We start from the raw sequence: 23,184 nt of genomic DNA on the forward strand, positions 1-23,184 counted from the left end.
GAAACACTGTGTTGTATTTTCCGCAGCATGTCAATTCTTTGTGCGGATTCCGCAGCGTTTTACACCTGTTCCTCAATAGGAATCCGCAGGTGAAATCCGCACAAAAAACACTGGAAATCCGCAGTTATTCCGCAGTTTAAACGCAGTGCCTTTTACTTGCGGATTTTTCAAAAATGGTGCGGAAAAATCTCACATGAATCCGCAACGTCGGCACATAGCCTAAGGGCTAGGGTTGGAATTAGAATTAGGGTTGGAATTAGGGCTAGAGTTGGAAATAGGGTTAAGATTAGTGTTGAGCATTCCGATACCGCAAGTATCGGGTATCGGCCGATACTTGCGGGTATCGGAATTCCGATACCGAGATCCGATACTTTTGTGGTATCGGGTATCGGTATCGAAACAACATTAATGTAAAAATGTGTAAAAGAGAGAATTAAAATAAAAAAATATTGCTATACTCACCTCTCCGACGCAGCCTGGACCTCAGCGAGGGAACCGGCAGCGTTGTTTGCTTAAAATTTGCGCGTTTACTTCCTTACGTGAAGTCCCGGCTTGTGATTGGTCGCGTGCCGCCCATGTGGCCGCGACGCGACCAATCACAGCAAGCCGTGACGTAATTTTAGGTCCTTCAGGATTTTAAAATTACGTTCTGGCTTGTGATTGGTCGCGTCGCGGTCACATGGGCGACGCGACCAATCACAAGCCGTGACATCACGGGAGGCTGGACACGCGCGCATTTTAAAATGTGCGCGTGTCCTGCCTCCCGTGACGTCCCGGCTTGTGATTGGTCGCGTCGCCCATGTGGCCGCGACGCGACCAATCACAGCAAGCCGTGACGTAATTTTAGGTCCTTCAGGATTTTAAAATCCTGAAGGACCTAAAATTACGTCACGGCTTGCTGTGATTGGTCGCGTCGCGGCCACATGGGCGGCACGCGACCAATCACAAGCCGGGACTTCACGTAAGGAAGGAAAAGCGCGAATTTTAAGCAAACAACGCTGCCGGTTCCCTCGTTGAGGTCCAGGCTGCGTCGGAGAGGTGAGTATAGCAATATTTTTTATTTTAATTCTTTCTTTTACACATTAATATGGATCCCAGGGCCTGAAGGAGAGTTTCCTCTCCTTCAGACCCTGGGAACCATCAGGAATACCGTCCGATACTTGAGTCCCATTGACTTGTATTGGTATCGGGTATCGGTATCGGATTGGATCCGATACTTTGCCAGTATCGGCCGATACTTTCCGATACCGATACTTTCAAGTATCGGACGGTATCGCTCAACACTAGTTAAGATTAGGCTTGTGGTTAGGGTTATGGTTAGGGTTAGTGGTGTGTTGTGGTTAGGGTTGGGATTAGGGTTAGGATTAGGGTTAGGGTTGAGATTAGGGTTAGGGGTGTGTTGGGGTTAGGGTTGTGGTTAGGGGTGTGTTGGGGTTAGGGTTGTGATTAGGGTTATGGCTAGAGTTGAGATTAGGGTTAGAGGTGTGTTGGGGTTAGTGTTGGAGTTAGAATTGAGGGGTTTCCACTTTTTAGGCACATCAGGGGTCTCCAAACGCAACATGGTGCCACCATTGATTCCAGCCAATCTTCAAAAAAAAAAATTGATCAAAAAGTCAAATGGAGCTCCCTCCCTTCCGAGCCCCAACGTGTGCCCAAACAGTGGTTTACCCCCACATATGGGGTACCAGCATACTCAGTACAAACTGGGCAATAATTTCTGGGGTCCAATTTTTCCTGTTACCCTTGCAAAAATTAAAAATTGCTTGCTACAACATAATTTTTCATTCCTCAAAAATTATTTTTTATTTTCATGGCTCTGCGTTATAAACTTCTGTGAAGCACTTGGGGGGTTAAAGTGCTCACCACACATCTAGAAAAGTTCTATGGGAAGTCTAGTTTCCAAAATGGGTTCACTTGTGGGGGGTTTCTACTGTTTAGGCACATCAGTGGCTCTGCAAACGCAACGTGACGCCCGCAGACCATTCCATCAAAGTCTGCATTTCAAAAGTCACTACTTCCTTTCCGAGCCCCGACGTGTGCCCAATCAGTGATTTACCCCCCAAATATAGGGTATCAGTGTACTCAGAACAAACTGAGCAACAATTACTGGGGTCCAATTTCTCCTGTTACCCTTGTGAAAATAAAAAATTGCTTGCTAAAACATCATTTTTGAGGAAAGAAAAATTATTTTTTTATTTTCACGGCTCTGCGTTGTAAACTTCTGTGAAGCACTTGGGGGTTCAAAGTGCTCACCCCATATCTAGATAAGTTCCTTGGGGGGTCTAGTTTCCAAAATGGGGTCACTTGGGGGGGATTTCTACTGTTTAGGCACATCAGGGACTCTGCAAATGCAACGTGACGCCTGCAGACCATTCCATTAAAGTCTGCATTTCAAAAGTCACTACTTACCTTCCGAGCCCCAACGTGTGCCCAAACAGTGGTTTACCCCCACGTATGGGGTATCAGTGTACTCAGGACAAACTGGGCAACAACTATTAGGGTCCAATTTGTCCTGTTCCCCTTGTGAAAGTAAAAAATTGCTTGCTAAACTTCATTTTTGAGGAAAGAAAAGTGATTTTTTATTTTCATGGCTCTGCGTTATAAACTTCTGTGAAGCACTTGGGTTTCAAAGTGCTCACCACATACTGTATCTAGATAAGTTCCTTGGGGGGTCTAGTTTCCAAAATGGGGTCACTTGTGGGGGGTTTCTACTGTTTAGGCTTATCAGGGGCTCTGCAAACGTAACATGATGCCCTCAGACCATTCCATCAAAGTCTGCTTTCCAAAACGTCATTACTTCCCTTCCGAGCCCTGACGTGTGCCCAAACAGTGGTTCCCCCCCACATATGGGGTATTATCATACTCAGGACAAACTGGACAACAACTTTCGGGGTCCAATTTCTCCTGTTACCCTTGTGAAAATAAAAAAATTGCTTGCTAAAACATCATTTTTGAGGAAAGAAAAATGATTTTTTCTTTTCACCGCTTTGCGTTGTAAACTTCTGTGAAGCACTTGGGGGGTTCAAAGTGCTCACCACATATATAGATAAGTTCATTGGGGGGGTCCAGTTTCCAAAATGGGGTCACTTGTGGGGGGTTTCTACTGTTTAGGCACATCAGGAGCTCTGCAAACGCAACATGACGCCCAAAGACCATTCCATCAAAGTCTGCATTTCAAAAGTCACTACTTCCCTTCCGAGCCCCGACGTGTGCCCAAACAGTGGTTTACCCCCACATATGGGGTATCAGTGTACTCAGGAGAAACTGGACCACAACTTTTTGGGTCCAATTTCTCCTGTTACTCTTGTTAAAATAAAAAATTGCGGGCTAAATAATAATTTTTGAGGAAAAAAAAATATTTTTTTATTTTCACGGCTCAACGTTATAAACTTCTGTGAATCACTTGAGGGTTTAAAGTGGTCACCACACATCTAGATTAGTACCATGGGAGGTCTAGTTTCCAAAATGGGGTCACATATGGGGGAGTTCCAATGTTTAGGCACACAGGGGCTCTCCAAACGCGACATGGTGTCCGCTAACGATTGGAGCTAATTTTTCATTCAAAAAGTCAAATGGCGCTCCTTCCCTTCCGAGCCCTGCCATGTGCCCAAACAGTGGTTTACCCCCACATGTGAGATATCAGTGTACTCAGGAGAAATTTACCAATAAATTTTAAGATCCATTTTATCCTGTTGCCCATGTGGAAATGAAAAAATTGAGGCTAAAATAATTTTTTGTGGAAAAAAAAGTACTTTTTCACTTTTATGGATCAATTTGTGAAGCACCTGGGGGTTCAAAGTCTTCACTATGCATCTAGATAAGTTCCTTGTGGGTCTAGTTTCCAAAATGGGGTCACATGTGGGGGAGCTCCAATGTTTAGGCACACAGGGGCTCTCCAAACACAACATGGTATCCGCTAATGATTGGAGCTAATTTTTCATTCAAAAGTCAAATGGCGCTCCTTCCCTTCCGAGCCTTGCCGTGTGCACAAACAGTGGTTCGTGACCACATATGAGGTATCGGTGTACTCAGGAGAAATTGCCCAACACATTTTAGGATCCATTTTATCCTGTTGCCCATGTGAAAATGAAAAAATTGAGGATAAAAGAAATTTTTTGTGAAAAAAAAGTACTTTTTCATTTTTACGGATCAATTTGTGAAGCAGTTAGGGGTTCAAAGTGCTCACTATGCATCTATATAAGCTCCTTTGGGGGTCTAGTTTCCAAAATGGGTCAATTGTGGGGGAGCTCCAATGTTTAGGCACACAGGGGCTCTCCAAACGCGACATGGTGTCCGCTAAAGATTGGAGCCTGTCCTGCGCCCAAACAGTGCCCCCCCCCCACATATGGGGTATTGGCATACTCATGACAAATTGTGCAATAACTTTTGGGGTCCAGTTTCTGTTTTTACCCTTGGGAAAATAAAAAAATTGTTGCTAAATATCATTTTTGTGACTAAAAAGTTAAATGTTAATTTTTTCCTTTCATGATGCTTCTGCTGCTGTGAAGCACCTGAAGGGTTAATAAACTTCTTGAATGTGGTTTTGAGTACCTTGAGGGGTGCACTTTTTAGAATGGTGTCACTTTTGGGTATTTTCAGCCATATAGACCCCTCAAACTGACTTCAAATGTGAGGTGGTCCCTAAAAAATGGTTTTGTAAATTTTGTTGTAAAAATGAGAAATCGCTGGTCAAATTTTAACCCTTGTAACTTCCTAGCAAAAAAAAATTTTGTTTCCAAAATTGTGCTGATGTAAAGTAGACATGTGGGTAATGTTATTTATTAACTATTTTGTGACACATAACTCTCTCGTTTAACAGAATAAAAAATCAAAATTTGAAAATTGCGAAATTTTCAAAATTTTCGCCAAATTTCCATTTTTTTCACAAATAAACACAAAAATTATTGACCTAAATTTACCACTAACATGATGCCCAATATGTCATGAAAAAATGTTCTCAGAACTGCTAGGATCCATTGAAGCGTTCCTGAGTTATTACCTCATAAAAGGACACTGGTGAGAATTGCAAAAAACGGCCAGGTCATTAAAGTAAAAGTAGGCTGGGTCATGAAGGGGTTAATATTTCCTGAGCACTTTTTCAGCAATTTTGACCACTGACATTTTTTAAGTCATCTTTCAGTGTTTTGAAGGCATCACATTTATAGGCTATTTCTAGGTGTTTTTTTAACCGCCACTCAGCAATAAAGATTACGTTTGAGGTTTTTCAAACAAAAACATTGGCAAAACACTTAACATGCACATTTTGATCCCCCCATTGACATTTAGTGTGAAATGCTGAGTGACTTCAGAGCAGAAACCACTTGAAGAACAGTCAGATCACTTCTTTAACTTGTTTGGTATCCTTGGAAACTTTAAGTGGCTAAAGTGTGCTCAAAAGACTCAACATATGGGTAACAAGGAATTTTTACTTATAAATGCTTATTTTCTTTCTTTTGCGCATGTTCTGGAAGCATTTTCAGGTGAGTTTTGGGGCACACTCACCTAAGAAATCTTCACATATCTGTTTTTTGTGTCCTTATGTGTCAGTTTTTTATGTGCATCATGTACAAAATGTGTGCCGCACACATGCACGATGATGACACATGAATGACATCTGTGTGTCATTAGTATGATATGAACCGGTGCCTGGGAAAAAGTGGTACAGTTCCTACTGTTCCATAGTGCTGGCTGCTGAAGCTCTCATTGTCACCTGGTCTCCCTGTGATCAGAGTGACCAGGCAACAATAATAGGAGATTTAATCAGCACCCACTGTGTCCTTCCTGTGTAAAATTAAGAGTTAATTTTAAAAAGTGGTGTGGCCTCCCACGTAATTTTGGAGGCTGATGTTACTAATCTGGGAAAGGAGACAATGTCATTATCATAAAAAACCTCATTAAAGACATATAAAAATGTTTAACTTTATTAATAAATCATAAAGAGGAGACAAACAACACATAATAACACACACCATACAAAAAGTGCATACTAGGTCCACCCTAACAATGATCCCTGAAACTAACCCCTACCTACCAGCGGAGGTTGGCACCCTATTGAAAATTACGAGAATGGCGCCCCTGCTCAACGATGGCTGATCCTGATGTCCTGTGCGTCCCTCCTTGTAAGTGATCAATATACACCCAGGATGTCCAAAGAGGACAACACAGTCACACTAATTGCTGAAGGGACAGCGAAAAAAAGGGGGGAAGAAGATGAATATATGGTCAGGGATAGTAACCTGTCATGCACAGTGATGAAAAGAGATAAATACCAAATACAAAAGACCCCTCTGTACTGAACCTACGCCGGAGGTTGGCATCCTACTTGTCAGCGGATATGGCACCCCCGCTCCACGATGGCTATCCCTCAAAGGCCCTAATAAACCAATAGCCCAAGGGTTGAAAAAATGCAATATGTGGAGACAGAGGGCATGTGGGTGCCAATATAATACAAATGATCAAATAAAATATGCAATATCAAACTCTCCACTGATTAAACATCTGTAAGTATAACCAGATATTCCAATACAATGTTAAATGATATTCAGAAATCAAGTAGATAGAATATAGACCATGCTTCGATGTATTAGTGAGATGTAGAATAACGCATGATAATCAAATCAGAGGGGTACTTATCCGATACATGTCATGTGACCTCTACGCGTTTCACCACAGGGCTCATCAGGAGGTTAGATAAATGGATGTAGCATGGTGTTGAAGCATGCTTTTCTGACCTTATATACATCTTGTTAGCCCCATTTTTAATTGGGGTCAGACAGTAATATCGCTAGGCTAACAGGTTATCACCTTCAGATCCACCAGATTTGTCCATTTGATCCATTGATATATATAGGATTCCTATGAACAATGCAGGGCTACACAAACATGGCGACACCTTGACCTCTGCTGGCCTCTCCAGCGTTCTCACCTGTGGCCTAATATAAACTGGGATAGTTTTTAGAGCATTCCCCATTTTGTTATATTAATGAAAACATTAAACTGTACATTACTTTGGCTTCATTTAATATCCAATTGAGGAATTTCCATCTATTTCTTTTGTGACATGTTACCTTATTGTTTTATGTAGTTTGCATAACTTGAACATTTCCACCTAGCACATATATGTTCTTTAACAGGATTACCTGTATTACTACGCCTAGCCAGGCAAGATCTTACTTGAAGAATAATTTTCTAGCAATATTTTGTGGAAAAGAACATGTCTCTGTTGTGTTGTTGTCCTTGTTTTATGTTCTGTAAGTAAAAGATCCAAAAATGGATTCCCTCTATTACTGCAAGCATATGCTGCAGGCATTATTTTTCATTGTACTCCACCAGGTGTAATACAGCTGCTGATATAACTCCTATTGTTTCCTGCATTGTTTATGGCCCTACTACGCCAAATCCTAAGCAATGAGATTACACTCAGAAAATATGTTTCTTTCATCCCACCATGATTAAATATTATGAAAGACATTGAGGCACATAGAGGCACCAATTGTAAAAAAAAACACTTGCCGCTAAACAAAATGATGCATTAGTAGGTAACAGAAATCCATAACAATTAACACTTTAAGATCTTGAATGGAGGACAAATACTTGTGTAGGCAATATAAGCAAATGCTCCTAGATCATGTGGGATGCAGGTATACATAGTCATTTTATTTCACATGTTATCCAAGAATAATTGTCATCTCACTTGATATTATGCAGTTATTTCACCCCCAATAAAATGAGGCCAGGATGGAATTTTCTTCCTATTGTTGTGTAATCGGCATCATGGAGTTTTTACCTTTCTTTGTGTTAACTTATGTCTTCATTGAATCTTAAAACTATGAAGGAATATGCCCTCATGCGACTGTCAATGGAAAAATAACTTCATGGCTTTTGGGGGAAAAAATGCAAAGCCGATCATTGCCTCAGATGGAAAGTGTTTAGGTCAGTGTTAGAGTCTATAACAAGCCTGCAATATGATGAAGAATATTCACCATGCCCTGTAGCCTTATGTACACAGATATTTTGAAGTATCCTGACTGAATCATATGCAGCTCTTTGAAAGGAATGGCTCTCCATAGTAGACATGATGGCCCTGATTCATCAAAACATTTAAAATAATTTGAAAAGTCGCAATTTTTTTTACACAATGTTGAGTTGCAATTTTTGGAGTTTTCATGCCAGTCTTTCCCAGCTGTACCAAAGTTGCTGGGAGCTGGACAGGATGGGGAAGGAGCTGGGATGGATATATCATCAGTGCACCTGCATTGGAGCCAACAGGTGGAGGGGGCTACTTTAGCTGGATGTCCAAGAAGTGACGGCATGCACCATGACTCCCGTGCTGGTTGTAAAAGAGGACCCCACGAGGCATTGGAGTGTGGGGGCAGGTGAATAGTATTGTTTGTTTTTAATGTTACAAAACAGGGCACTTTATAGCAGAATGTGGGGCATATATACCTGGATGGGGCACATTATATCAGGATGGAGGGCAGATGGATGAGGATGGGGCACATATATAACTGTTTCGGGCACATTATACCAGGATGGGGGACTAATATACCAGGATGGGAGCTATATATATACCTGGATGGGGCACATCATACCAAGATTGGGGACATACAGTATGTACCAAGATAGGGCTCATTATACCAGGATGTAATACATTACACTAGGATGGGGCACATTATATGAGGGACATGTATATGAGGATGGGGGATATACAGCTCTGGCAAAAATTAAGAGACCACCACATCAAAACCCTGTCATGTGCAGCCCAATCTCCAGACCTAAACCACATTGAAAACCTCTGGAATATAATCAAGAGGATGATGGATAGTTACAAGCCATCAAAGAAGAAGAACTGCTTAATTTTTTGCGCCAGAAGCAGTGTGAAAGACTGGTGGCAAGCATGTGAAGACGCGTGAAAGCTGTGATTAACAATCATGGTTATTCCACAAAATATTGATTTCTGAACTCTTTCTGAGTTAAAAAAAATCAGTATTGTTGTTTCTAAATGATTAAGAACTTGTTTTCTTTGCATTATTTGAGGTCTGAAAGCACTGGGGTTTTTTTTTTTTTTTTTTTTTATTTTGACTATTATTCTTTGTCAGAAAAAAAATACAAAATTCATTGCTTGGAAATTTGGTGACATGTTGGCAGAAGTTTATGGAATAAAAGAGCAATTTAAGTTTTACTCAAAAATAAACCTAAAAAGAGAAAAATCAGATAAACTTAACATTTTGCAGTGGTCTCTTAATTTTTGCCAGAGCTGTATATACCTTGATATGAGTCATGTACATCAGAATGGAGGACATATGTACCTTGATGGGGGACATATATGACAGAATGGGGCACATTATACCAGGAAAGGGACAAGCATACATACCTGGATGGGGCTAACTGTACCAGGCAGGGATACATTTATACGAGGATGGGGGACATATATAAATATATAACTGGATGGGCTACATTATACCAGGATGGGGAACCTATATACCAGTATGGGGCACATTATACCAGGATGGGCACAATATACCAGGATGGGAGACATATATACCTAGATGGGGGATATAACTATCAGGATGACGGACATGTATACCATGATAGAGGACATAGATACCTGGATGAGGCATATTATACAAGGATGGTGCACATACAGCTTTGGCAAAAATTAAGAGACCAAGACATCAAAACCCTGTGATGGGCAGCCCAATCTCCAGACCTGAACCCTATTGAATACCTCTGGAATGTAATCAAGAGGATGATGGATAGTCACAAGCCATCAAACAAAGAAGAACTGCTTAAATTTTTACACCAGAAGCAGTATGAAAGACTGGTGGAAAGTATGCCAAGACACATGAAAACTGTGATTAAAAATCATGGTTATTCCACAAAATATTGATTTTTGAACTCTTCCTGAGTTAAAACATTAGCATTGTTGTTTCTAAATGATTATGAACTTGTTTTCTTTGCATTATTGGGGTCTTAAAGCCCTGGGGTTTTTTTACATTTGACCATTTTTTCAAAAAAATACAAAATTTATTGCTTGGAAATTCGGAGACATGTTATCAGAAGTTTATAGTCTACAAGAACAATTTACATTTTACTCAAAAAATACCTATAAAGACAAAAATCAGACAAACTGAACATTTTGCAGTGGTCTCTTAATTTTTGCCAGAGCTGTGTATTCCTGGATGGGGACATTTATGATAGGATGGGGCACATTTTACCAGAATGATAAACATTATACAAGCATGGGGCACATGTGTACCTGGACATATACATGTGTGGGGACATTTATACCAGGATGTGGGGAATATATACCAGATTGGGGCACATTATCCCAAGAAAGGGCCCAGGATAGAGCACATTATACCAGGATGTGACACATATATACGAGGATTGGGCACATTATACCAAGATGGGCACATTATACCAGAATGGGGGATATATATACGAGGATGGAGGACATTTTTGTCAGGATGGGCAACATTATAAAAAGATGGGTCATATATATACCATGATGAGGGACATGTATATGAGGTTGGGGGACATGTATAACTGTATGGGGGACATATATACTACAATGGAGCCCATTATACCAGGATGGGGCACATTATATAAGGATGCAGAACATGCATTCCATGATATGGCACATGTATACCAGGGTGGAGGACATATATATTAGGATTAGGCACTTGTATACCTGGATGGGGCACAATAATCTCGATGGATCACATATATACCTGTATATACCATTAAGTGGACATGTATAAAAGGATGGGAGACATTTATGCAAGAATAAGGGATATAAATATTTGGATGGGTATATATATACCTGGAGGGGCACATTATATCAGCATTTGGGGGATTATGCCTGGATTGAGGACATATATACCAGGTTGGAGCACATTATACCATGATTTTGGGCATATATACCAGGTTTGAGCACATTATATCAGAAAGGGGACCAGGGTGGGGGACATTATACCAAGAAGAGTCCAGGAAGGAGGACATTATACCAGGAAGGGGACCCTGATGGGGGACATTATAACAGGAAGGAGATCAGATTGGGAGACATTATCCCAGGAAGGGGTCCAGTATGGGGGACTTTATTATGTATCATTCACACTTGTTATATATGGGGTGGACTCTTGCTATGTGTCATCCTATTGTGTTATGTACAGTATTGCCCCATTATTATATAGTATCATTACTTATTATATATAGCACCGTCCATTTCTTAGCGTATTCTCAATATTTTTGGCATTTTCATTGCCTTCTCTTTTCTACATAGAGTCCTCTCTTGATAGATATAAAATAAATTGACTGCTGATAGAGCAGCATCTGACCAAAGCACCAGTCCTCTTAGCCTCCTCCATCGAAAAAGATGAACAATCAGCATTCATGTAAGTTTATATGGAATAAGAGAGGATGGTATGTAATATAGAACATGATGCTATAAATCACAAAAATAATGATAATCTGTTAAGGGACATAATGACATGCCTAACAAATATAATATATATACATCACATGAGCAATGTACTTACATAGTTACACAGATATATTCCCTTTTGGCACAACTTCACAGAGTATACTGCTTCTCCACTCCAAGTGTCATGTGTATGCTGATAAAAAGAAAGATATACTCGTGTTATAAGGAAGTAAATTGGCACATGCACGTACTCTCTAGGCATGCTACAGCTGTTCAACTGTTATTGAGCTACAGGTGCGTTATTATGCTGTGCTGTTCTCAAGCAAGATTGTCTGTGGATATCGTGCAATAAGAAGGCAGAGAATTTCTGATGAAAATACTTGCAGGAAAGCGGTTATTGTATTACTATTCTAAGTATGAGTTTCAGCAAAATATATCAATATGTATCTGTCACAAGGGAGCTGGAACAGACTGATGATCTGCACAGCACTAGAGAAGATAATAAACTGCATGTCTTCAAGTATCTGTTGCTCAAAATCAAGGGGAATCTAAGTAATAATGGGATTATAAGGTTCTCAGTGGAGCAGAGCTTCTGTTTAGCATTGTGCTCAGATGATTGCAGTTCAAAATGTGGACAGCAAAAATCTCCTGTGATTGAACTGTATATTGTTTTCAATAAATGTTAGAAAGAGAATCTTTAAAAATTGATCCGGTTTTACTATTTCCTAATAATCTAACTCCTAAACAGAACACTATTTTTAACCTATGTTAACCTATGTATAATATTACTCCAATCACAAGCTCTGCTGCGGAGAACAGATGGAGATGGTAATAAGGTGGGTGACATTTTATTGAAGACGTTTTTTCTAATCTCACACCATGTACTAAGGAAACAAAAATGACTGTTTGCTTCACATTGTTTTTCTTCATCTGCAGAATTAATGGATAGTGATAGGAGTACCTGAACGATAAAGTTTGAGGTCCGTACCGAACACCTAGTGTCCGTGCACAGTCCCGAAACATCGACTTCTCCCTGAAGTCTGTTGTGATTTTGCTTTTTGCTCCCTCTAGTGGTCATTAGTGATTTGACTCTGGAGCGTCTGTCTTTTTCTATATCCTCACCTGGGCCGTTAGTTCAGGGGCGTTGCTATATAAGCTCCCTGGACCTTCAGTTCAATGCCTGGCATCGTTGAAATCAGAGCTAATCTGTTGTGCTCTTGTCCTCTGATCCTGGTTCCTGTTTTTCAAGCTAAGTCTGCTTCTTTGCTTTTTGCTTTTGTTTTGTTTGGTATTTTTGTCCAGCTTGTTCCTATCTGTATCCTGACCTTTGCTGGAAGCTCTAGGGGGCTGGTGTTCTCCCCCCGGACCGTTAGACGGTTCGGGGGTTCTTGAATCTCCAGCGTGGATTTTTATAGGGTTTTTGTTGACCAGATAAGTTATCTTGCTATATTCTGCTATTAGTAAGCTGGCCTCTCTTTGCTGAACCTGGTTCATTTCTGTGTTTGTCATTTCCTCTTACCTCACCGTTATTATTTGTGGGGGCTTGTATCTTGCTTTGGGGTCCCTTTCTCTGGAGGCAAGAGAGGTCTTTGTTTTCTTCTCCTAGGGGTAGTTAGATTCTCCGGCTGGCGCGAGTCATCTAGCGATCACCGTAGGCATGATCCCCGGCTACTTCTAGTGTTGGCGTTAGGAGTAGCTATTTGGTCAACCCAGTTGCCACAGCCCTATGAGCTGGATTTTGGTATCTTGCAGACTTACACGTTCCTCTGAGACCCTGTCCACTGGGGTCATAACAGTATGCCAGGCCAGTATTAAATGTTTAATGCATTGCAGAAGTGGGATTATAAGAAAGAAAATTTTGAGTTTTTTTTTTCCTCTCTCATTTTTTTTTTTTTTCTTTTCTTTTCCCCTTTACCTCAGAGTGGCTTAAGCTTGCTGCAGACATGAATGTCCAGACCTTGATTACAAGTGTGGACCGGCTTGCCGCTCGTGTGCAGGGTATACAAGATTATGTTACCAGAAATCCTAGGTCTGAACCCAAGATTCCGATTCCTGAACTGTTTTCAGGAGACCGATTTAAGTTTAGGAATTTCAGGAATAATTGTAAATTATTTTTGTCCCTGAAACCTTGTTCGTCTGGAGACTCTGCTCAACAAGTAAAAATTGTTATTTCATTCTTACGGGGTGACCCTCAGGATTGGGCTTTTTCGTTGGCGCCAGGAGATCCGGCATTGGCTGATATTGATGCGTTTTTTCTGGCGCTCGGTTTACTTTATGAGGAACCCAATCTTGAGATTCAGACAGAGAAAGCCTTGCTGGCTATGTCTCAGGGCCAGGACGAGGCTGAGGTGTATTGCCAAAAATTTCGGAAATGGTCCGTGCTGACACATTGGAACGAGTGTGCACTGGCCGCTAATTTTAGAAATGGCCTTTCTGAGGCCATTAAGAATGTTATGGTGGGTTTTCCCATTCCCACAGGTCTGAATGATACCATGTCCCTGGCTATTCAAATTGACCGGCGGTTGCGGGAGCGCAAAACCGCAAATTCCCTCATGTTGTTGTCTGAACAGACACCTGATGTGATGCAATGTGATAGAAAAACCGCAAATTCCCTCATGGTGTTGTCTGAACGGACACCTGATTTGATGCAATGTGATAGAATCCTGACTAGAAATGAGAGGAAAATTCATAGACGCCGGAATGGCTTGTGCTACTACTGTGGTGATTCTACACATGTTATCTCAGCATGCTCTAAACGTATATCTAAGGTTGTTAGTCCTGTCACCGTTGGTAATTTGCATCCTAAGTTTATTCTGTCTGTAACTTTGATTTGCTCACTGTCATCTTATCCTGTCATGGCGTTTGTAGATTCAGGTGCTGCCCTGAGTCTTATGGATCTCTCATTTGCTAAGCGCTGTGGTTTTATTCTTGAACCATTAGAAAATCCTATCCCTCTTAGGGGTATTGATGCTACGCCATTGGCAGAAAATAAGCCGCAGTATTGGACACAGGTTACCATGTGCATGACTCCTGAACACCGCGAGGTGATACGTTTTCTCGTTCTACATAAAATGCATGATTTGGTTGTTTTGGGGCTGCCATGGTTACAGACCCATAATCCAGTGCTTGACTGGAAGGCTATGTCAGTGTCTAGTTGGGGCTGTCGTGGTATTCATGAGGATTCCCTGCCTGTGTCTATTGCTTCTTCTACGCCTTCGGAAGTTCCGGAGTACTTGTCTGATTATCAGGATGTCTTTAGCGAGTCCAGGTCCAGTGCATTGCCTCCTCATAGGGAATGTGACTGTGCTATAGATTTGATTCCAGGCAGTAAATTTCCTAAGGGAAGACAGTTTAATCTGTCGATACCTGAACATACCGCTATGCGTTCATATATCAAGGAGTCTCTGGAGAAAGGACACATCCGTCCGTCTTCTTCCCCTCTTGGTGCGGGATTCTTTTTTGTGGCTAAAAAGGACGGATCTTTGAGGCCTTGTATTGACTATCGGCTTTTAAATAAGATCACTGTCAAATTTCAGTATCCTTTGCCGCTGTTGTCTGACTTGTTTGCCCGGATTAAAGGTGCCAAGTGGTTTACCAAGATAGACCTTCGTGGTGCGTACAACCTTGTGCGCATTAAGCAAGGGGATGAATGGAAAACCGCATTCAATACGCCCGAAGGTCATTTTGAGTACTTGGTGATGCCTTTTGGGCTCTCTAATGCCCCTTCAGTTTTTCAGTCCTTTATGCATGACATTTTCCGGAACTATCTGGATAAATTTCTGATCGTTTATCTGGATGATATTCTGTTTTTTTCTGATAATTGGGACTCGCATGTGGAGCAGGTCAGGATGGTCTTTAAAATTTTGCGTGAAAATTCTTTGTTTGTCAAGGGCTCAAAGTGTCTTTTTGGTGTACAGAAGGTTCCCTTTTTGGGGTTCATTTTTTCCCCTTCTGCTGTGGAGATGGACCCAGTCAAGGTCCGAGCTATTCTTGATTGGACTCAGCCCTCATCAGTTAAGAGTCTTCAGAAGTTCTTGGGTTTCGCTAACTTCTACCGTCGTTTTATCGCTAACTTTTCTAGCATTGTGAAACCTTTGACGGATATGACCAAGAAGGGCTCCGATGTGGTTAATTGGGCTCCTGCTGCCGTGGAGGCTTTCCAGGAGTTGAAACGTCGGTTTACTTCGGCGCCTGTTTTGTGCCAGCCTGATGTCTCGCTTCCCTTTCAAGTTGAGGTGGATGCTTCAGAGATTGGAGCAGGGGCCGTTTTGTCGCAGAGAGGCCCTGGTTGCTCTGTTATGAGACCTTGCGCCTTTTTCTCTAGGAAGTTTTCGCCTGCGGAGCGAAATTATGATGTGGGCAATCGGGAGTTGTTGGCCATGAAATGGGCATTTGAGGAGTGGCGTCATTGGCTCGAGGGTGCTAAGCATCGTGTGGTGGTCTTGACTGATCACAAAAATCTGATGTATCTCGAGTCTGCTAAACGCCTGAATCCTAGACAGGCCCGCTGGTCATTGTTTTTCTCCCGTTTTGACTTTGTTGTCTCGTATTTACCAGGTTCAAAGAATGTGAAGGCCGATGCTCTTTCCAGGAGCTTTGTGCCTGATGCTCCTGGAGTTGCTGAACCTGTTGGTATTCTTAAGGATGGTATTATCTTGTCAGCTATTTCTCCAGATCTGCGACGTGTGTTGCAGAGATTTCAGGCTGATAGGCCTGATTCTTGTCCACCTGACAGACTGTTTGTGCCTGATAAGTGGACCAGCAGAGTCATTTCCGAGGTTCATTCCTCGGTTTTGGCAGGTCACCCAGGAATTTTTGGCACCAGAGATCTGGTGGCCAGATCCTTTTGGTGGCCTTCCTTGTCTAGGGATGTGCGGTCATTTGTACAGTCCTGTGGGACTTGTGCTCGAGCTAAGCCTTGCTGTTCTCGTGCCAGCGGGTTGCTCTTGCCCTTGCCTGTCCCTAAGAGACCTTGGACACATATCTCCATGGATTTCATTTCTGATCTTCCGGTGTCTCAGGGCATGTCTGTTATCTGGGTGATATGTGATCGCTTCTCCAAGATGGTCCATTTGGTTCCTTTGCCTAAGCTGCCTTCCTCTTCCGATCTGGTTCCTGTGTTTTTCCAGAACGTGGTTCGTTTGCACGGCATCCCTGAGAATATTGTGTCAGACAGAGGATCCCAGTTCGTTTCCAGATTCTGGCGATCCTTTTGTAGTAGGATGGGCATTGACTTGTCGTTTTCGTCTGCTTTCCATCCTCAGACTAATGGACAGACGGAGCGAACTAATCAGACTTTGGAGGCTTATTTGAGGTGTTTTGTCTCTGCTGATCAGGATGATTGGGTGACCTTCTTGCCGTTAGCTGAGTTTGCCCTTAATAATCGGGCTAGTTCCGCCACCTTGGTTTCGCCGTTTTTCTGCAACTCTGGTTTCCACCCTCGTTTTTCTTCGGGTCATGTGGAACCTTCTGACTGCCCTGGGGTGGATTCTGTGGTGGATAGGTTGCAGCGGATTTGGAATCTTGTGGTGGACAACTTGAAGTTGTCACAGGAGAGGGCTCAGCGCTTTGCCAACCGCCGCCGCGGTGTGGGTCCCCGACTACGTGTTGGGGATTTGGTGTGGCTTTCTTCCCGCTTTGTTCCTATGAAGGTTTCCTCTCCCAAATTTAAACTTCGTTTTATTGGTCCTTACAAGATATTGGAAATTCTTAATCCTGTATCCTTTCGCCTGGATCTTCCTGTGTCGTTTGCTATCCACAACGTGTTTCATAGGTCCTTGTTGCGGCAGTACGTTGTGCCTGTGGTTCCTTCTGCTGAGCCTCCTGCTCCGGTGTTGGTTGAGGGCGAGTTGGAGTACGTGGTGGAGAAGATCTTGGATTCTCGTCTCTCCAGGCGGAGGCTTCAGTACCTGGTCAAGTGGAAGGGCTATGGTCAGGAAGATAATTCCTGGGTGGTCGCCTCTGATGTTCATGCGGCCGATTTAGTTCGTGCCTTTCACGCCGCTCATCCTGATCGCCCTGGTGGTCGTGGTGAGGGTTCGGTGACCCCTCACTAAGGGGGGGTACTGTTGTGATTTTGCTTTTTGCTCCCTCTAGTGGTCATTAGTGATTTGACTCTGGAGCGTCTGTCTTTTTCTATATCCTCACCTGGGCCGTTAGTTCAGGGGCGTTGCTATATAAGCTCCCTGGACCTTCAGTTCAATGCCTGGCATCGTTGAAATCAGAGCTAATCTGTTGTGCTCTTGTCCTCTGATCCTGGTTCCTGTTTTTCAAGCTAAGTCTGCTTCTTTGCTTTTTGCTTTTGTTTTGTTTGGTATTTTTGTCCAGCTTGTTCCTATCTGTATCCTGACCTTTGCTGGAAGCTCTAGGGGGCTGGTGTTCTCCCCCCGGACCGTTAGACGGTTCGGGGGTTCTTGAATCTCCAGCGTGGATTTTTATAGGGTTTTTGTTGACCAGATAAGTTATCTTGCTATATTCTGCTATTAGTAAGCTGGCCTCTCTTTGCTGAACCTGGTTCATTTCTGTGTTTGTCATTTCCTCTTACCTCACCGTTATTATTTGTGGGGGGCTTGTATCTTGCTTTGGGGTCCCTTTCTCTGGAGGCAAGAGAGGTCTTTGTTTTCTTCTCCTAGGGGTAGTTAGATTCTCCGGCTGGCGCGAGTCATCTAGCGATCACCGTAGGCATGATCCCCGGCTACTTCTAGTGTTGGCGTTAGGAGTAGCTATTTGGTCAACCCAGTTGCCACAGCCCTATGAGCTGGATTTTGGTATCTTGCAGACTTACACGTTCCTCTGAGACCCTGTCCACTGGGGTCATAACAGAAGTCCATGTAACTGTTCAGGTTTGGCAGCCTGAACACTCAGTGTTTTCCAGACTGTCATCTGTATGACAGCACGAGAAACACAGGCTCTAAGGCCGGCCTCACACTAGCGAGTTTTACGGACATATGAGCGCATAAACTACGTCCGTAAAATACGCATTACACAATGCCCAATGAATCTCTATGGCCCAGCTCCTATCTGCCGTATATTACGCATCCGTAATATACGGTCTTGTACGGCCGTAGAAAATCGCAGCATGCTGCGTTTGTCACCGTATTGCGCAAAAAAATCGCCAATGAAAGTCTATGGGGGCGAGAAAAATATGGATTCCACAGAGACCAGCAGTGTGACTTGCGAGAAATTCGCAGCGGTGTTAGTGAAAAGCCGGTAATTCAATTGCCGGCTTTTCATTTCTCCTTCACAAACCCAACAGGATATGAGACATGGTTTACATACAGTAAACCATCTCATGTCCCTTTTTTTTGCATATTCCACACTACTAATGTTAGTAGTATGTATGTGCAAAATTTGAGTGCCGTAGCTGCTAAAATAAAGGGTTAAATGGCGGGAAAAATTGGCGTGGGCTCCCGCGCAATTTTCTCCGCCAGAGTGGTAAAGCCAGTGACTGAGGGCAGATATTAATAGCCTAGAGAGGGTCCATGGTTATTGCCCCCCCCCCCCTGGCTACAAACATGTGCCCCCAGCCACCCCAGAAAAGGCACATCTGGAAGATGTGCCTATTCTGGCACTTGGCCACTCTCTTCCCACTACCGTGTAGTGGTGGGATATGGGGTAATGAAGGGTTAATGTCACCTTGCTATTGTAAGGTGACATTAAGCCAGATTAATAATGGAGAGGCGTCAATTATGACACCTATCCATTTTTAATCCAATTGTATGAAAGGGTTAAAAAAACACACACACATTATTAAAAAGTATTTTAATGAAATAAACACACAGGTTGTTGTAATATTTTATTGCTCTCTCAATCCACCTGAAGACCCTCGCTCTGAAAAATAATAAACCAACAATATACATACCTTCTGATAATCTGTCACGTCCCATGAAGTAAATCCATCTGAAGGGGTTAAATCATTTTACAGCCAGGAGCTGTGCTAAAGCACTCGCTCGTGCCTGTAAACCCCGGGTACTGAAAGGAAAGCTGGGTGATCTGTATTTACCTTGAGTTGCAGTGATCTGCCCTCTGCTGGATGTCCTCATGAACTGGAGCCTTGGAAAAGTTCCCACGCTCGAATTCATATGAGGACATCCAGCAGAGGGCGCATCACCGCAACGAGTATTCTAGAATATGCATGTCCCCGTAGTATATGGACAATGATGATTCCAGAATTCGCGGCAGACTGTGCCCATGTTATGACCTGGTGTTTACGGAGCGGTACTGAGATGACCTGGTGGGTAAAACCAATCATGGACAAGCTCAGAGGAGGTGGCAGCTTCACAGACCGAAATCACTGATATGACCTAGTGATTACGAAGCAGCACTGAAATGACCTGGTGGGTAAAACAAATAATGTACAAGCTCTGAGGAGGTGGTAGCTTTACTGACCGCAATCCCTACTCCTAACACCAACACTAGAAATAGCCGTGGAGCGTTCCTATCTCTGCCTAGACGCCTCTTCACAGCCTAAGAACTAGCTACCCCTGAAGATGGAAACGGAAAACTATCTCACGTCAGAGAAACCCCCAAAGGAAGATAGCCCCCCACAAATATTGACGGTGAGTGGAGAGGGAAATGACAAACTCAGAAATGAAACTAGATTTTAGCAAAGGAGGCCAATACTATCTAAATAGACAGAGATAGAAAAGGCTACTGTGCGGTCAGTATAAAAACTAAATGTCCACGCAGAGTTTACAAAAATAACCTCCACACCGACTCACGGTGTGGAGGGGCAAATCTGCGACCCCAGAGCTTCCAACTAGCCGGAATATTTCATAATGACAAGCTGGACAAAAGAGACATAACTTAAACTGAACAGAAGGTCATAAGCAGGGAAACACCCAAAAACTAGCAGACTTATCTTAAGCTGAAATGGACTGGCCAACAGAGAACTTCCAGGAAAGAACTGAATCCACAGGAAAAACATTGACAGCTCGCATCAACTACAGCCAAAAGCCCAGTTAAATAACAAGGCCAGGGAACCGATTAGTGAAAGCAGCTGCTAAGTTCCACTCAAAACCACCAGAGGGAGCCCAAGAGCAGAAGTCCCAAAAATACCATTAGTAACCACAGGATGGAGCCCAAGAACGGAATTCACAACAGTACCCCCCCTTGAGGAGGGGTCACCGAACCCTCACCAGAGCCCCCAGGCCGATCGGGACGAGCCAAATGAAAAGCACATACCAAATCGGCAGCATGGACATCGGAGGCAAAAACCCAAGAGTTATCCTCCTGGCCATAACCCTTCCACTTGACCAGATACTGAAGTTTCAGCCTTGAAAGACGAGAATCCAAAATCTTCTCCACAACTGTTGTGAATTCCGTTCTCGGGCTCCCTCCTGTGGTCATGAGTGGTACTGTTTGACTTTGTTCTTGGGCTCCCTCTGGTGGCCTTTAGCGATATGGCTGGGCCCAGCTGCTTCATTTCCTTCTATGCTGGGCCTATTTAACTCACCTGGACCTTCATTTGTTGCCTGCTGTCGGTGTATTCAGTCCTGATTCTGAACTCTCCTGAATATTCCTTGTGACCAGTCTCCTGCTGGAGAAGCTAAGTTTGCTTGTTCATTTTGCTCATTATTTCCTTGAAAATGTTTCTCTGTATATGATGAGTTCAGTCCAGCTCGCTTTTATGTGATTTTTTGCTTGCTGGTTAGTTCTGGGATGCAGAGGGCGCCCCTCACATCGTGAGTCGGTGTGGGGGTTCTTGTATCCTCTGCGTGGTTTATTTTTGATAGTTTTTGTACTGACCGCACAGATTCCTATCTATTTTCTGTCTATCTAGTGTTAGCGGGCCTCATTTGCTAAACCTGTTTCATTTCTACGTTTGTATTTTCCCCTTAACTCACCGTTATTATTTGTGGGGGGCTGTCTATAACTTTGGGGTTATTTCTCTGAGGCAAGTGAGGTCTTTGCTTTCTCTCTAGGGGCAGTCAGTTTCTCAGGCTGTGAAGAGGCATCTAGGTTTTTAGGTAACGCTCCACGGCTGCCTTTAGTGTGTTGGATGCGGTCAGTATAGCTTCCACATCCCCAGAACTTGTCCTATCATTCTGGTTATATGTGTCAGGTCAGTCTTGAGATCCTACCACCAGATCATAACACACCACATATTCCAGCTCCCCCTCAACCAACACCGGAGCAGGAGGGTCAACGGAGGGAACCATGGGCACCACATATCTCCGCAACAAAGATCTATGGAACACATTATGAATGGAAAAGGAAGCTGGAAGGGCCAAACGAAAAGACACCGGATTGATAATTTCTGAAATCCTATTAGGACCAATAAAACGAGGTTTGAACTTAGGGGAAGAGACCTTCATAGGAACATGACGCGAAGACAACCAGACCAAATCCCCAACCCGAAGCCGGGGACCAACGCACCGACGGCGGTTAGCAAAATGTTGAGCCTTTTTCTGAGACAATGTTAAATTGTCCACCACATGAGTCCAAATCCGCTGCAACCTGTCCACCACAGAATCTACCCCAGGACAGTCTGAAGGCTCAACCTGTCCTGAAGAAAAGCGAGAATGAAAACCAAAGTTACAAAAAAAAGGCGAAACCAAAGTAGCCGAACTAGCCCGATTATTAAGGGCAAACTCGGCCAATGGCAAGAAGGTAACCCAATCATCCTGATCAGCAGACACAAAGCATCTCAAATAGGTTTCCAAGGTCTGATTGGTTCGCTCCGTCTGTCCATTTGTCTGAGGGTGAAACGCCGAAGAAAAAGACAAATTAATGCCCATTCTAACACAAAAGGACCGCCAAAACCTAGAAACAAACTGGGTACCTCTGTCAGACACAATATTCTCCGGAATACCATGCAAACAAACCACATGCTGGAAAAACAAAGGAACCAAATCAGAGGAGGAAGGCAACTTAGGCAAAGGTACCAAATGGACCATTTTAGAAAACTGGTCACAAACCACCCAGATGACAGACATCTTCTGAGAAACAGGAAGATCAGAAATAAAATCCATGGAAATATGCATCCAGGGCCTCTCAGGGATAGGCAAAGGCAAAAGCAACCCACTAGCATGAGAACAGCAGGGCTTAGCCTGGGCACAGATCCCACAGGACTGCACGAAGGAATGCACATCCCGTGACAAAGAAGGCCACCAAAAGGACCTGGCAACCAAATCTCTGGTACCAAAGATCCCGGGATGACCAGCCAACACCGAACAATGAATCTCAGAAATCACCTTACTAGTCCATCTATCAGAAACAAACAATTTCCCCACAGGACAGCGGTCGGGTCTATCAGCCTGAAACTTCTGAAGCACCCGCCGCAAATCAGGGGAGATAGCAGAAAGAATCACCCCCTCCTTGAGAATACCAGCCGGCTCACGGACTCCCGGAGAATCAGGCAAAAACTCCTAGACAGGGCATCAGCCTTCACATTCTTAGATCCCGGAAGATACGAGACCACAAAATCAAAACGGGAGAAAAATAAAGACCACCGAGCCTGTCTAGGATTCAACCGCTTGGCTGACTCAAGGTAAATCAAATTCTTATGATCGGTCAAGACCACAAGACGATGCTTGGCTCCCTCAAGCCAATGTCGCCACTCCTCGAATGCCCACTTCATAGCCAACAACTCCCGATTGCCGACATCATAATTACGCTCAGCAGGCGAAAACTTTCTGGAGAAGAAAGCACACGGCTTCAACACAGAGCCATCAGAACTTCTCTGAGACAGAACAGCTCCTGCCCCAATCTCAGAAAGGTCAACCTCAACCTGAAAAGGGAGAGAAACATCTGGCTGA

The 23,184-nt window shown here is 43.3% G+C and overlaps 1 protein-coding gene across 1 annotated transcript in view; it reads right to left on the minus strand.

Moving 5' to 3' along the window:
• Positions 1-23,184, minus strand: part of CDH12 (cadherin 12) — a 1,379,166-nt gene that overhangs the window by 501,864 nt on the left and 854,118 nt on the right. The window contains exon 4 of the mRNA XM_077269712.1: positions 11,541-11,618. The gene's annotated coding sequence lies outside the window, so the exon portion shown is untranslated. The remainder of the gene's footprint in view (positions 1-11,540; positions 11,619-23,184) is intronic.

This window comes from Ranitomeya variabilis, chromosome 6 (genome assembly GCF_051348905.1).
Source record: "Ranitomeya variabilis isolate aRanVar5 chromosome 6, aRanVar5.hap1, whole genome shotgun sequence".
NCBI classification, from domain to species: domain Eukaryota; kingdom Metazoa; phylum Chordata; class Amphibia; order Anura; family Dendrobatidae; genus Ranitomeya; species Ranitomeya variabilis.